This window comes from Salminus brasiliensis, chromosome 3 (genome assembly GCF_030463535.1).
Source record: "Salminus brasiliensis chromosome 3, fSalBra1.hap2, whole genome shotgun sequence".
NCBI classification, from domain to species: Eukaryota; Metazoa; Chordata; class Actinopteri; order Characiformes; family Bryconidae; genus Salminus; species Salminus brasiliensis.
In genome coordinates, this window is record NC_132880.1 from 47,737,791 (window position 1) to 47,750,900 (window position 13,110).

Genomic DNA, 13,110 nt, shown 5'->3' on the forward strand with positions numbered 1-13,110 from the left:
TATGCTAAAACCAAGCACACCATTGTTTTTCTTGTGGAATTCTCCATAAGTTTGATGTGTCACATGACCCTCTTCCCATTGAAAAAACTAAAGTTGGATCCAAAATGGTCATGGCCATGGTCACCACCCATCTTGAAAAGTGTTCCCCCTCTCTTGTTATTGCTTTTTTTATTCTTATTTATATTGTGTATATAGTGTAAATTATTTATCTACATTTTTCTATCCCTTTCTGCTGTGACACTGAGAATTTCCCCACTGCGGGACTAATAAAGGATTATCTTATCTTATACTAATGTGCCACAAATATTTAATATTTAATTAATAATAGTTAATAATATTTAATTTTTAATAGTTAATATCACCAACCATTCCCATTTTATTTAGGTGCATCCATATAAATGTATTTGTGAGCCAGACTGTCTGCATTAAAAGCAAGCAGCACCTGCAGATTGGCCAAAGTTATATAAGTTATATTAGTTATATTATTATTAGTGATTGGTTGTTTGGAGGGAAAATGGTCTGATTCTCCCATTCCATTCCTTGTACCCCTGGTTTACACGCCTTTTCCTGGAGTAAAGTGAAATCTGACTACTGAAATCCACCTGAATTTCAATAACTGAAAAGGCATGTTCATGGAAAGACTATACAGTCTCCAAATTGCGGTTTGAGTGATCCGCTCGTAATCCGATCACAGTGCATCCTGAATATGTTCTCAGATGGCTTTTCATGCATTCAAGTCAAATCTGAACGTGATCCAATTCCTAAAGAGCCTAAAATGTCATCATGTCAGACTAACAAGAAGACAAACAGTGGCATATCTTCCCTTACAATAATGAATATAATATAATAATATAATAATGAGTCAGATTTCATTTTTATACATAATACATTGATGATTTCACAATTTGTACATAGCAGTGTTCTGGGACCATCTTGTTATGTAGTTCTATATCAGTATATTTTTGTATATTTAGTAAATTAATGTTTTATATTAGTATATTTCTGTATAGTTATTTTTTAGTATATTTACATTCTGTCTTAGCATATTTCTGTATATTTAGTATATTTCATTATGTATTCTGTATATTTAGTGTATTTATGTGCTATATATTCTGTATTAGTAAACTTTATTTAGTTCTATTTATTATATTAAGTTCTGTATATTTTGTACATATTCAGTATGTTTAGTTATGTATATTTAATATATAGGGTATCATATTGTTTAGAATATTGTGTTTTGTGTATTTAGTATGTTTAGTATTACATATTTACCATATTTACATTTTGTACATTTAGTTCTGTATTAGTTTATTTTTGTATATTTTGTTCTGTATAATCAGTATATTTAGTACTACATATTTAGTGTGTTTAGTTCTGTATATTTAGTGTGTTTAGTTCTGTATATTTAGTTTTGTATATTTAGTTCCGTATGTTTAGTTTTGTATATTTAGTATGTTTAGTTCTGTAAATTTAGTTTTATATATTTAGTATATTTAGTTCTGTATGTTTAGTTCTGTATATTTAGTTCTGTATGTTTAGTTCTGTATATTTAGTATGTTTAGTTCTGTATATTTAATGTTCCATTTGTATGTTTAGTGTATTTAGCTCTGTATATTTAGTTTTGTATATTTAGTATGTGTAGTTCTGTATATGTAGTATATTTATGTACTATATGAGTATATTTCTGTACACATGGTATGTTTAATTCTGTATATTTAATGTTTCATTTTATATTTATTATATTTAGCTCTGCATATTTAGTTTTATATATTTCATATGCTTAGTTCTGCATATTTAGTGTGTTTAGTTCTGTACATTTAGTTTTGTATATTTAGTGTTATTTATTTAATATATTTAGTATTGTACGTTTAGTATATTTAGTATGTTTAGTGTTATATATTTAGTATATTTAGTTTTGTGTATTTAGTGTGTTTAGTTCTATATATTTAGTATATTTAGTTTTATATATTTCATATATGTAGTTCTGTGTATTTAGTTTTACATTTTTAGTATGTTTAGTTTGGAAAATTTTGTTTCATATATTTAGTATGTTTAGTTTTATATATTTCATATATTTAGTTTATATATTTATTACATTTAGTTTTATATATTTAGTATGTTTAGTTTTATATATGTAGTACATTTAGTTTGATATATTTAGTATGTTTAGTTTGATATATTTAGTATGTTTAGTTTTATATTTCATATGTTTAGTTTTATATATGTCGTACATTTAGTTTTATATATTTAGTATGTTTAGTTTGATATATTTAGTATGTTTAGTTTTATATTTCATATGTTTAGTTTTATATATGTAGTACATTTAGTTTAATATATTTAGTATGTTTAGTTTTATATATTTAGTATGTTTAGTTTGATATATTTAGTATGTTTAGTTTTATATTTCATATGTTTAGTTTTATATATGTAGTACATTTAGTTTTATATATTTAGTATGTTTAGTTTTATATATGTAGTACATTTAGTTTTATATATTTAGTATGTTTAGTTTTATATTTCATATGTTTAGTTTTTTATATGTAGTACATTTAGTTTTATATATTTAGTACATTTAGTTTTATATATTTAGTATGTTTAGTTTTATATATGTAGTACATATAGTTTTATATATTTAGTATGTTTAGTTTTATATTTCATATGTTTAGTTTTATATATGTAGTACATTTAGTTTCATATATGTAGTATGTTTAGTTTTATATTTCATATGTTTAGTTTTATATATGTGGTACATTTAGTTTTATATATGTAGTACATTTAGTTTTATATATTTAGTATGTTTAGTTTTATATATTTAGTACGTTTAGTTTTATATATTTATATTTAGTATGTTTAGTTTTATATATTTATATTTAGTATGTTTAGTTTTATATATTTAGTATGTGTAGTTTTATATATGTAGTACGTTTAGTTTTATATATTTAGTACGTTTAGTTTTATATATGTAGTACGTTTAGTTTTATATATTTAGTACATTTAGTTTTATATATGTAGTATGTTTAGTTTTAAGGGGCTACTTAAGTCAAGTCTGGAAATAATCGGAAAAAAAAGTAGCATAGCAACGCTTCACTAGCTGATATTTTGTGTAGTAACCTGCCAAACCTTATAGTATTAGCGCCACTGTAAAACTACAGAAAATATAGTATACCATTACACAACATGGAGTGTAACTGGGCTGTTACGAAATGCAAATGTGTGACTATTAAATATTAGCTATTAGCACATAGTTTGGTACTACGATAACATGGCAAACCTCAGAGAATCTGTATTGTCATTTTTTGGTGGATACAAGGGTTATTTAAATGGCAAATAACGAATCACTCAAGTTCCTGGGCACCACCATCTCCAGAGACTTGAAATGGGAGAAAAACACCATCTCCATCATCCAGAAAGCTCAACAACGAATGTTCTTCTTGAGAAAGCTCAAGAAATTCAACCTGCCACAGACCCTGATGATCCAGTTCTACACAGCGATCATCGAGTCTCATTGATTCTCACAGCCTCCATAACCATCTGGTTTGGTTCCTCCACCTCACAAGAAAGAACCAAACTCCAGCGCATCATCAGGACAGCAGAGAGGATCATAGGATGTAACCTGCCATCACTTCAGCAGATCTACACCAGCAGGGTGTGGAAGCGGGCTGGCAAGATTACATCTGACCCCTCACATCCTGGACACCTCCTCTTCCAGACACTCCCCTCGGGTAGAAGACTGCGGCCCATCAAAACCAGCACAACACACCATGCTAACAGCTTCTTCCCCAGAGCTGTAGCGCTCCTCAACCCCAGTGGACACCCCCCACTGTAAACCTCTAAACTTACAACTGAACTGTACCAAACCGGACTAAACAGCTATTTGCACACCTGTACAGATGTTCTCTCTCTTTCTGTAAATATTCAGGTCATCTGTAACTTTCTATATATAATATTTTTCAACTAAATCTGTTTCACATCTCTCAGCTTCTTCAGCTCTTGTTACCTTTTACATTTCATATGTTTAGTTTTATATATGTAGTACATTTAGTTTAATATATTTAGTATGTTTAGTTTTATATTTCATATGTTTAGTTTTATATATGTAGTACATTTAGTTTCATATATGTAGTACATTTAGTTTTATATATTTAGTATGTTTAGTTTTATATATTTATATTTAGTATGTTTAGTTTTATATATTTAGTATGTTTAGTTTTATATATTTATATTTAGTATGTTTAGTTTTATATATTTAGTATGTGTAGTTTTATATATTTAGTACGTTTAGTTTTATATATTTAGTACGTGTAGTTTTATATATGTAGTACGTGTAGTTTTATATATTTAGTACGTTTAGTTTTATATATGTAGTACGTTTAGTTTTATATATGTAGTACGTGTAGTTTTATATATTTAGTACGTTTAGTTTTATATATGTAGTACGTGTAGTTTTATATATGTAGTACATTTAGTTTTATATATGTAGTACGTGTAGTTTTATATATTTAGTACGTTTGGTTTTATATATGTAGTACGTGTAGTTTTATATATTTAGTACGTTTAGTTTTATATATGTAGTACGTTTAGTTTTATATATTTAGTCTATCCTGCTGTAGAGTAATTACCTCAGCCTCATCTCAAGCATCTTTACTGCACGAATGTTGACTTGTTGTGCAAATCTCAAACTAAACCTTGACGAAATTGAACTTGATTGTTGTTGCTGGATGTGAATGGATGAAGTTCAGTTTGATTGGAGGTGGTTAACTGCTGGACGGTGGTGCGACAGGAGGAGCCGGGGCTAAATCAGGAGAAATATAAAGAGCATAAAACATGCTCATCATACAGCTCCAAAGCCGGCGCATCAAAGCAGAGCTTCTGTATTTGCTGCTCATCTTCACTCGGCTGTAAACAGACACTTGCTCTGACTGATAATCTGCTGAAAAATGCAGCACGCTGGTAACCTTTCACAGGCTTCGCAACAAGCATATTAAGCTCTTTCAGTTCTCTCAGTCTTTCAGCCTCCCTCTCCCTCTCCCTCTCTCTCTCTCTCTCTCTCTCACAACAGCTCTCGCGCACTGAAGAGTGGCCTCTCTAACTCCTGCCTTGGAAAGAAGAATCAATTACTATCGATTTTCTTACGAAGTTCCCTTGCACTCTCTGGGGCCGAGTCAAAGGAGGTGCATTTGTGTGTGTGTGTGTGTGTATGTGTGTGTATGTGTGTGAAGGCCTATGTGTGGCGGGGGTGGATTGAGGGGTGGGGGGTTATGGGGACAAAAGGAGATAAATAAAAAAACACACAGGTGAATTAGAAAAGTAACCCCCGGCTCTACCGTGGGCGAACAGCGAGAAGGGATGGACTGTAAAAATGGCGTCCTCGTGGTTTTGCAAGGCTATCACACCCACCGTGGAGTGTTTGTACAGGCCCAGGCCCAGGCCCAGAGGCGCAGGACTGGTTAGAAGGCAGAACACACTTGCAAACACATGTATACGTATACACACACACACACACACACACACACACATTACTGGATGATTAATAACAAAAAGCCTGAGCTGTAACGCCTTCCAAGGCTCCTCGCCGTGCCCCCACTCTTATACAATTATGGAGACAACGTTATCTGCTTGTGATGCCCCCCCACCAGCCCGCCTTGCTAATGAGAGCCTTGCGTTGTCTTTCCCTCTTTTCCTGCAGTCCGAGCTCGAGGGCAACTTACACACGAGGGACGAACCCAGCTGATCAGTATTCCTCACACTGTCTTTTCCCTTTTTTATTTCATTGTTTCAACGCTCTCGCGCCCTTGACTACAAGCCCCAAGTAACTGCCGAAAATTTGCACCTCAAAGGTAAATAAGCATAATTTGATGGGTTGTTTATTTTCCCAGCCTTTACTCAGACGAGAGGAGAAACAATGAGAGGTATTTTACTGCTTCTGATTCTGACCCCCGTCCACCTCTTCTTTACCACACCTCTTTCCTCATTCACAAATGTAAACACACTCACACACTCGCGTAAACCCATCTTGACCTTCTGCAAGCCTGTAAGCCTACAGCCACTCCACCAAAGCCAGGTAAGGCCTTCGGTGCCTGGACTCCCACTCGGCAGTAATCACACTCGAGCGAGGAGGTGGTCTCGGCCCGGTGCCAAACTAACGCAGAAGGTTTGTTTGCGATGAGAACGTGATCTGACAGAGGCTGGAGGACACTCACCTGAGTGGTCTGTGTGAAAGAGGAGGTCATAGGAACCTATAAAAGTGTCTCTAGAAATGTGTGGTAGGGGGCATAGTTTGTTTATTAAAACAAACTATGGAGACTTTCATGGTGCTGTATGTTACCGAGGGCTTGGAAGGATACGTCAGATACGTCAGAATAGTTCTAGGCTGCATACGAAGGGCCCTTCACCTTGGAACAGCCTTCTAAGACGTAGCAGAGACTGGGCTTTGGACTGCAGGGTTTGAGAGTGGTTCTGATAGACACCATTATCCCATAATGCAATGCGACAGAGAAAGAAAAGGGGCTACTTAAGTCAAGTCTGGAAATAATCGGAAAAAAAAGTAGCATAGCAACGCTTCACTAGCTGATATTTTGTGTAGTAACCTGCCAAACCTTATAGTATTAGCGCCACTGTAAAACTACAGAAAATATAGTATACCATTACACAACATGGAGTGTAACTGGGCTGTTACGAAATGCAAATGTGTGACTATTAAATATTAGCTATTAGCACATAGTTTGGTACTATGATAACATGGCAAACCTCAGAGAATCTGTATTGTCATTTTTTGGTGGATACAAGGGTTATTTAAATGGCAAATAACGAATCACTCAGGTTCCTGGGCACCACCATCTCCAGAGACTTGAAATGGGAGAAAAACACCATCTCCATCATCCAGAAAGCTCAACAACGAATGTTCTTCTTGAGACAGCTCAAGAAATTCAACCTGCCACAGACCCTGATGATCCAGTTCTACACAGCGATCATCGAGTCTCATTGATTCTCACAGCCTCCATAACCATCTGGTTTGGTTCCTCCACCTCACAAGAAAGAGCCAAACTCCAGCGCATCATCAGGACAGCAGAGAGGATCATCGGATGTAACCTGCCATCACTTCAGCAGATCTACACCAGCAGGGTGTGGAAGCGGGCTGGCAAGATTACATCTGACCCCTCACATCCTGGACACCTCCTCTTCCAGACACTCCCCTCGGGTAGAAGACTGCGGCCCATCAAAACCAGCACAACACGCCATGCTAACAGCTTCTTCCCCAGAGCTGTAGCGCTCCTCAATCACAGTGGACACCTCCCACTGTAACCCTCAAAACATACAACTGAACTGTACCAAACCGGACTGAACAGCTATTTGCACACCTGTACAGATGTTCTCTCTCTTTCTGTAAATATTCAGGTCATCTGTAACTTTCTATATATAATATTTTTCAACTAAATCTGTTTCACATCTCTCAGCTTCTTCAGCTCTTGTTACCTTTAGTACTTGTTACTTTACTTTTTTCATTTATCCTCTATCCTATTTATTGTTTAGTGTAATTTTCCTTTAGTTTAATACTGTAAATAATCTGTGTTCTGTGTTTTGTTGCTCTCACCAAGACAAAATCCTTGTATGTGTAACATACTTATAAATAAAGAGATTCTGATTCTGATTCTGATTCTATTGGGACATAACACTGCTATGAATATACATGCAAAGTGCAAAGTGCAAAATTGTGCATTGAAAAGACTGGGATAGTCCATACATAGAAGGAAACAGCTGTTATGATATTATATTCCCAATCAAATAATATGCATGGATCAGGTTGATTATTAAGCTGATTTGCGTTTTGCTTTGCTTAATTCCATTGTTTTGTGGGACTTTTATTGTGAAATTTCCATTAAACCCCCATATCTGTACCATCACAGCTATTCTCAAAGCCTGAGCAGGTCGTATTGTAAATGTCCTGGTTTGGAATATCTTGTAATTAAATCAGCTGTTAAAAGAAATAAGACTGCAACAGTGCAAAGCACCGGGACAAAACGGTGCCGGGGACGTGTCTCCGGTTGTCTAGTGGTTGGTGTGGCGCAACAGATAACACCACCATCTACGTTTACAACAACACCATGTGGGAGACCAGGGTTCGATTCCCGGTCTGGGTAACTATGCTGCGCTACACCAATAAGAGTCCCTGGGCAAGACTCCTAACACTACATTGGCCCACCTCTGTAATATGAGTACCCTTGTAAGTCGCTCTGGATAAGAGCGTCAGCTAAATGCCATAAATGTAAATGTAAATGTCTCCTAAAACAAAATAAAAGTCCCAGGTGCCACTTGCTGTCCGTCACACTGTCATAATATAAGCGCTGTTTAGCGGTAAAGCAAAGCCATTCCTAACCTCCTGGGAGCCGAGATGGGATAATGGAGATGAAAAATATGCAGGAATGCATTTGCACTTTCCACCACTAGGACACTTCTCCTAAAAGAACACTGCTAATAACTCCCAGGTTTCTCACAAACACACACACACACACACACACACACACACACACACACTGCTGTCAGAAAGCTTTGCAAGGCGAGAAAGGGGAGCAGGCCCTTATATCTTTAAAGCGCAGAAGAAAGAGGAAGAGAGAGAATTGCAAATGCAGCTTATGGAGGAGTGTTGGGTCCGCTGGCAGCCGGGCTGCGCTGCAGAGCTACGTGGGGGAAACCGAGTGAAGCTCAGCTAAAAGCAGGAGATAAATATTCCAGTCGCCTCTTGAGGTTGGAGATGCCACGATGGGATAAGGCCTTCAACAAATGTTTGTAAAGTCAGCGTCAGGAGTCGTATCCACAATGTTACCATAGGTGGCGCTGTTTATATGTTGTCTCATTATTAAGTAACGTTGCCACATTGTGTTTTGTCTCCTCATGTCTGGCAACTCAGCAGAACTATAAGCAAGAGTCCCGTGTTCAACACGATCCCTACTGGGATGAGATTAAGTGTGCATGGGTTCCTGAGGTCATTCTGGGGTCATTCTGAGGTCATTCTGGGGTAATTCTGAGGTCATTCTGGGGTAATTCCCTGGGTAATTGAGGTACTTCTGGGGTAATCCTGGGGTAATTGAGGTACTTCTGGGGTAATTCTGGGGTAATTGAGGTAATTCTGGGGTAATTCTGGGGTAATTCTGGGGTAATTGAGGTCATTCTGGGGTAATTCTAAAGGCAATTCTGGGGTAATTCTGAGGTAATTGAGGTACTTCTGGGGTAATTGAGGTAAGTCTGGGGTAATTCTGGGGTAATTTTAAAGGTAATTCTGGGGTAATTCTGAGGTAATTGAGGTAATTCTGGGGTAATTCTGGGGTAATTTTAAAGGTAATTCTGGGGTAATTCTGAGGTAATTGAGGTACTTCTGGGGTAATTCTGGGGTAATTCCGAGGTAATTGAGGTACTTCTGGGGTAATTCTGGGGTAATTCTGGGGTAATTGAGGTACTTCTGGGGTAATTCTGGGGTAATTGAGGTAATTCTGGGGTAATTCTGGGGTAATTCTGTGGTAATTCTGGGGTAATTCTGGGGTAATTCTGTCCCAATCTCTCGGAGTGTGGTCGGATAAGGTCTTCGCTGCTTTCTGAGGAATTACATTTCGGTGTTGTGACAACGCAGAGAGCTCCACGCAGACAAAGCTGTGGGCGCTGAAACAATAGGTTGTCATAATGTTGTCACAACATCGCCATGTTTGTCTTGCTTTTCTTTGTCTGCGGACGATTCTCAAGCTACGGTGTCCTTCGAGTCCCTAAGACATATGATCAATATGATCAATTAGGAAATTCACTCAGATGTAGCTGAACTACATTATGTGATAGATCAACATGCATTAGCATGCAGATAAAATAAAATAAATAAAATAAAATAAATAAAATGAATATTTAAAGTTTGTGTTTCTTGACAGATATTAGCATTTTGGCATGTCCCTGTCCCTGTCGATTGACATTACATTTAATTAGTGTCTATTAAAGACTATTAAAAGTCTATTAGACTATTAAAAGTTTAATATTATTAATATTATAATAATTATTTTTCACATTTTTCATAAATTATATACTATAATTTAAGTATTGCAGCATTGCATTTTCTGTCGTCTCTCCGGTCCCTCATTCAACCCCGTAACACTGTCATTTCTTCCCCTGTAAAAACAATGCTTTGATCTTCACAGCATCATTTTAAGGAAGTGACATCATCAAAGTCTGTTTGACTGCACTGATTCATGTAGAAGTAAGGTTATCCCCTTATTCCCTCTCCCCTAAATATTCCCATTTTTACTTTGAGATCAAACTTGTGAAGCTCAATGTTTCAACCCTGTTACTGCGTAAAATCTTAGTTATCAAAATTTCATGTAAAAATATTTGGCTCAACCCCTTCAACCCCGTCACAACAAACCCTGTAGCGCCTTTGAATGGCTACTCGTCCCTGAGAGTGAGTCCTGCACTTTCAGTCGTATTTTAGGACGAGGTATGGACTGAGCAGATGCTTACATTGTTGGAGGGACAGTTTTGCATGAAGGTGACTGACAGACAACAGTCTGGAGGAAGCAGTCAAACAGGCAAACAGCACCATCTCGTGGTTAATCTGAGCTAATGCAGCTTGTTTCACTGAAAGCTAAGATATGATAATACATATAATAATGGCAAAGTGGAGCTTTATTAGAGACACCACTAAGCAGTGCAATTTGGCAAACAATTCAATCTCCACTACTTGGACAAAAGTATTTGGACACCTGCTCATTCACTGTCTCTTCTGAAATAAAAAGGGTATTAAAAAAAAGAGTTGATCCTGCTTTTGTTGGAGTAACTGTCTCTGCCACCCAGAAGCATTGCTGTGAGGATATGATTGCATTCAGCGACAAGAGCGTTAGGCAAGAAAGTGAGATTAGGATGTTGGATGATCCTCAACTCCCCAACTCATTCCCCCAAGGTAAGGGATGGAGCACCATATATCACACCAGAAAGCACAGTTCCACTGCTCCACAGCTCAGTACTGGGGGGGGGCTTTATACCCCTCTAGCCCACGCCTGGCATTAGGCAGCATGGTGCCAACAGGTTCATGTTTATCTGCTCCAGAAGGTCCTATTGTATTGGCAGTACTTCTCTACAGGGCCTACACCAGTTGTCTGTGCATTTGCACATCTTTGTCAGCATTCATTGGCAAAGGTGTTCACAAATTTGGACACATAATGTAACTTTCTACAAGTTAGAAGCTGGGTCATATATATCACAGGGTTGTAAGTTCGATACCCGGGTCCACTAAGATGCCACTGCTGGGCCCCCTTGAGCAAGGCCCTTTAACCTCTGCGCTCCAGGGTCACTGTAGCAGTGCAGACCCAGGCTGTTTTTACAGTAAGAGCCTTACAGTAAGGTATTAAGAAAAGCATGGCAGTGCTGCATGCTGGCATAGCCCTTATATCTGCTATGATGATGCAATTTCTCCATGAGGTTTCCCATAGTATCCTGAGCACGACCCCAGATCTAGGGCCAATGTAGTAGTATTGCAGACCCTGAGCTCTAACCCTGGCTTCCTAAACCAGGACAGGCTTCACGTAAACTGTAAAAACCCAATAAAGGTTTGGAGACCGGGCCCAGATAACCCTATATTAAATAACGCTGCAATTTAGGCCAAGAACAGCCAGCTTAATGAGTTTTACTGGTCTTCAGACTAAGCTGTTTTACTCCATAATATCTTTTGGTATCAGTTACTGTGATACTGCACTAGGTGGGATGAGGATGAGGAAAGATCTGGGCTTGTGTGTTGTCTGTCGCCCACTAATATCCAGCCAAGAGAAGCACCATGGTCATATCTTGATCACTGCCTAAGGCTCAGGACAGGGGTTCCCAATCCCAAACCTGGAGACCCCACACTTCGCATGGTTTGGAGATCTTTGCATTAGCTAATCTCAATCTCCTGGAGTGCTGGGAGTAGTGAAAGCAGAGTATGGGGATTATGGGGTCTCCAGGCCTAACGTCGGGAACTACCAACTCTGAGGAAAGCCAACTATGCAAACTATACAGGCCTCGACATACATGGGCTTAAGAACGTCTTCACCTGCACCTTTAAAAGCATCTTCACACGGATATCATCACAGCCTGGTTTAGAAACAGCATCAAGCAGGACAGATGTGCATCATCTGGACCGAGCTCCCGGACTGACCTGCAGACATGTACAGCCAGTGATGGAGGACGAAGGCCAAGAAGGTCTGTGAAGGACCTCAACCATCCAGACAATGAGCTCTTCTCTCTGTTGCAGTCTGTTGCTTTCGCTTCCTGAAGGGCCAACACACCGAGGATGAGGAGGAGCTTCTTCCCACACGCCATCCAGTTCCTCAATCAGGACTCTACTGTGGTCTATTTACGAAGCAGAGGACATTCTACACCCATAAACGTTCATATTAACACTTACAGCCATATCATTAGAACACAACTGACAACGGCATCCGTCAAGAGATGGATCTACATATTAGGCAGCAAGTGAACAGTCAGTTCTTGAAGGTGATGAAGGTGTTAAAAGCGTTGAAAGCAGGAAAAATTAGCAAGTGTAAGAATCTGAGGCACTTTGACAAGAACCAAACTTCGATGTTCTAGACAATGACTGGGTCAGAACATCTCCAGAACATCAGGCTGGTCTTCTGGTCTGCTCTCATTCTGGTATGCAGTGGTCAGTACTTACCAAAAGTGCTCCAACTGGCAACAGGGTCATGGTCACCTGTGGCTCATTGATGCACAGTGAGGCCCCACCTCATAACTGCTAGCGTCTTGGTGCCAGATACCACAGGTCAGATCTGTTGTGGTGGCAGCAAAGGGGACCTACTCAGTATTAGTCACTAATATCAGGCGTTAATGTTTTGTGTTAATGGTGTATCTCTGTATTTATTCATTCATACACTACATCCAGATCATTGCACAGCACTGCACTCACAACCTCAAATCCCACCATATCCTCATCATTACCCTCCACTGCACTTGATTTCTTCTCTATACATATATCGCACTCCATTTTTCATCTTGCCCCACCCCCCTTTATGAGGACAGTTGTCAAAGCATTACACTGCTAGTTATACAATCAAATCAAACCAAATCAAATATACCCAAAGTTTATTTTCA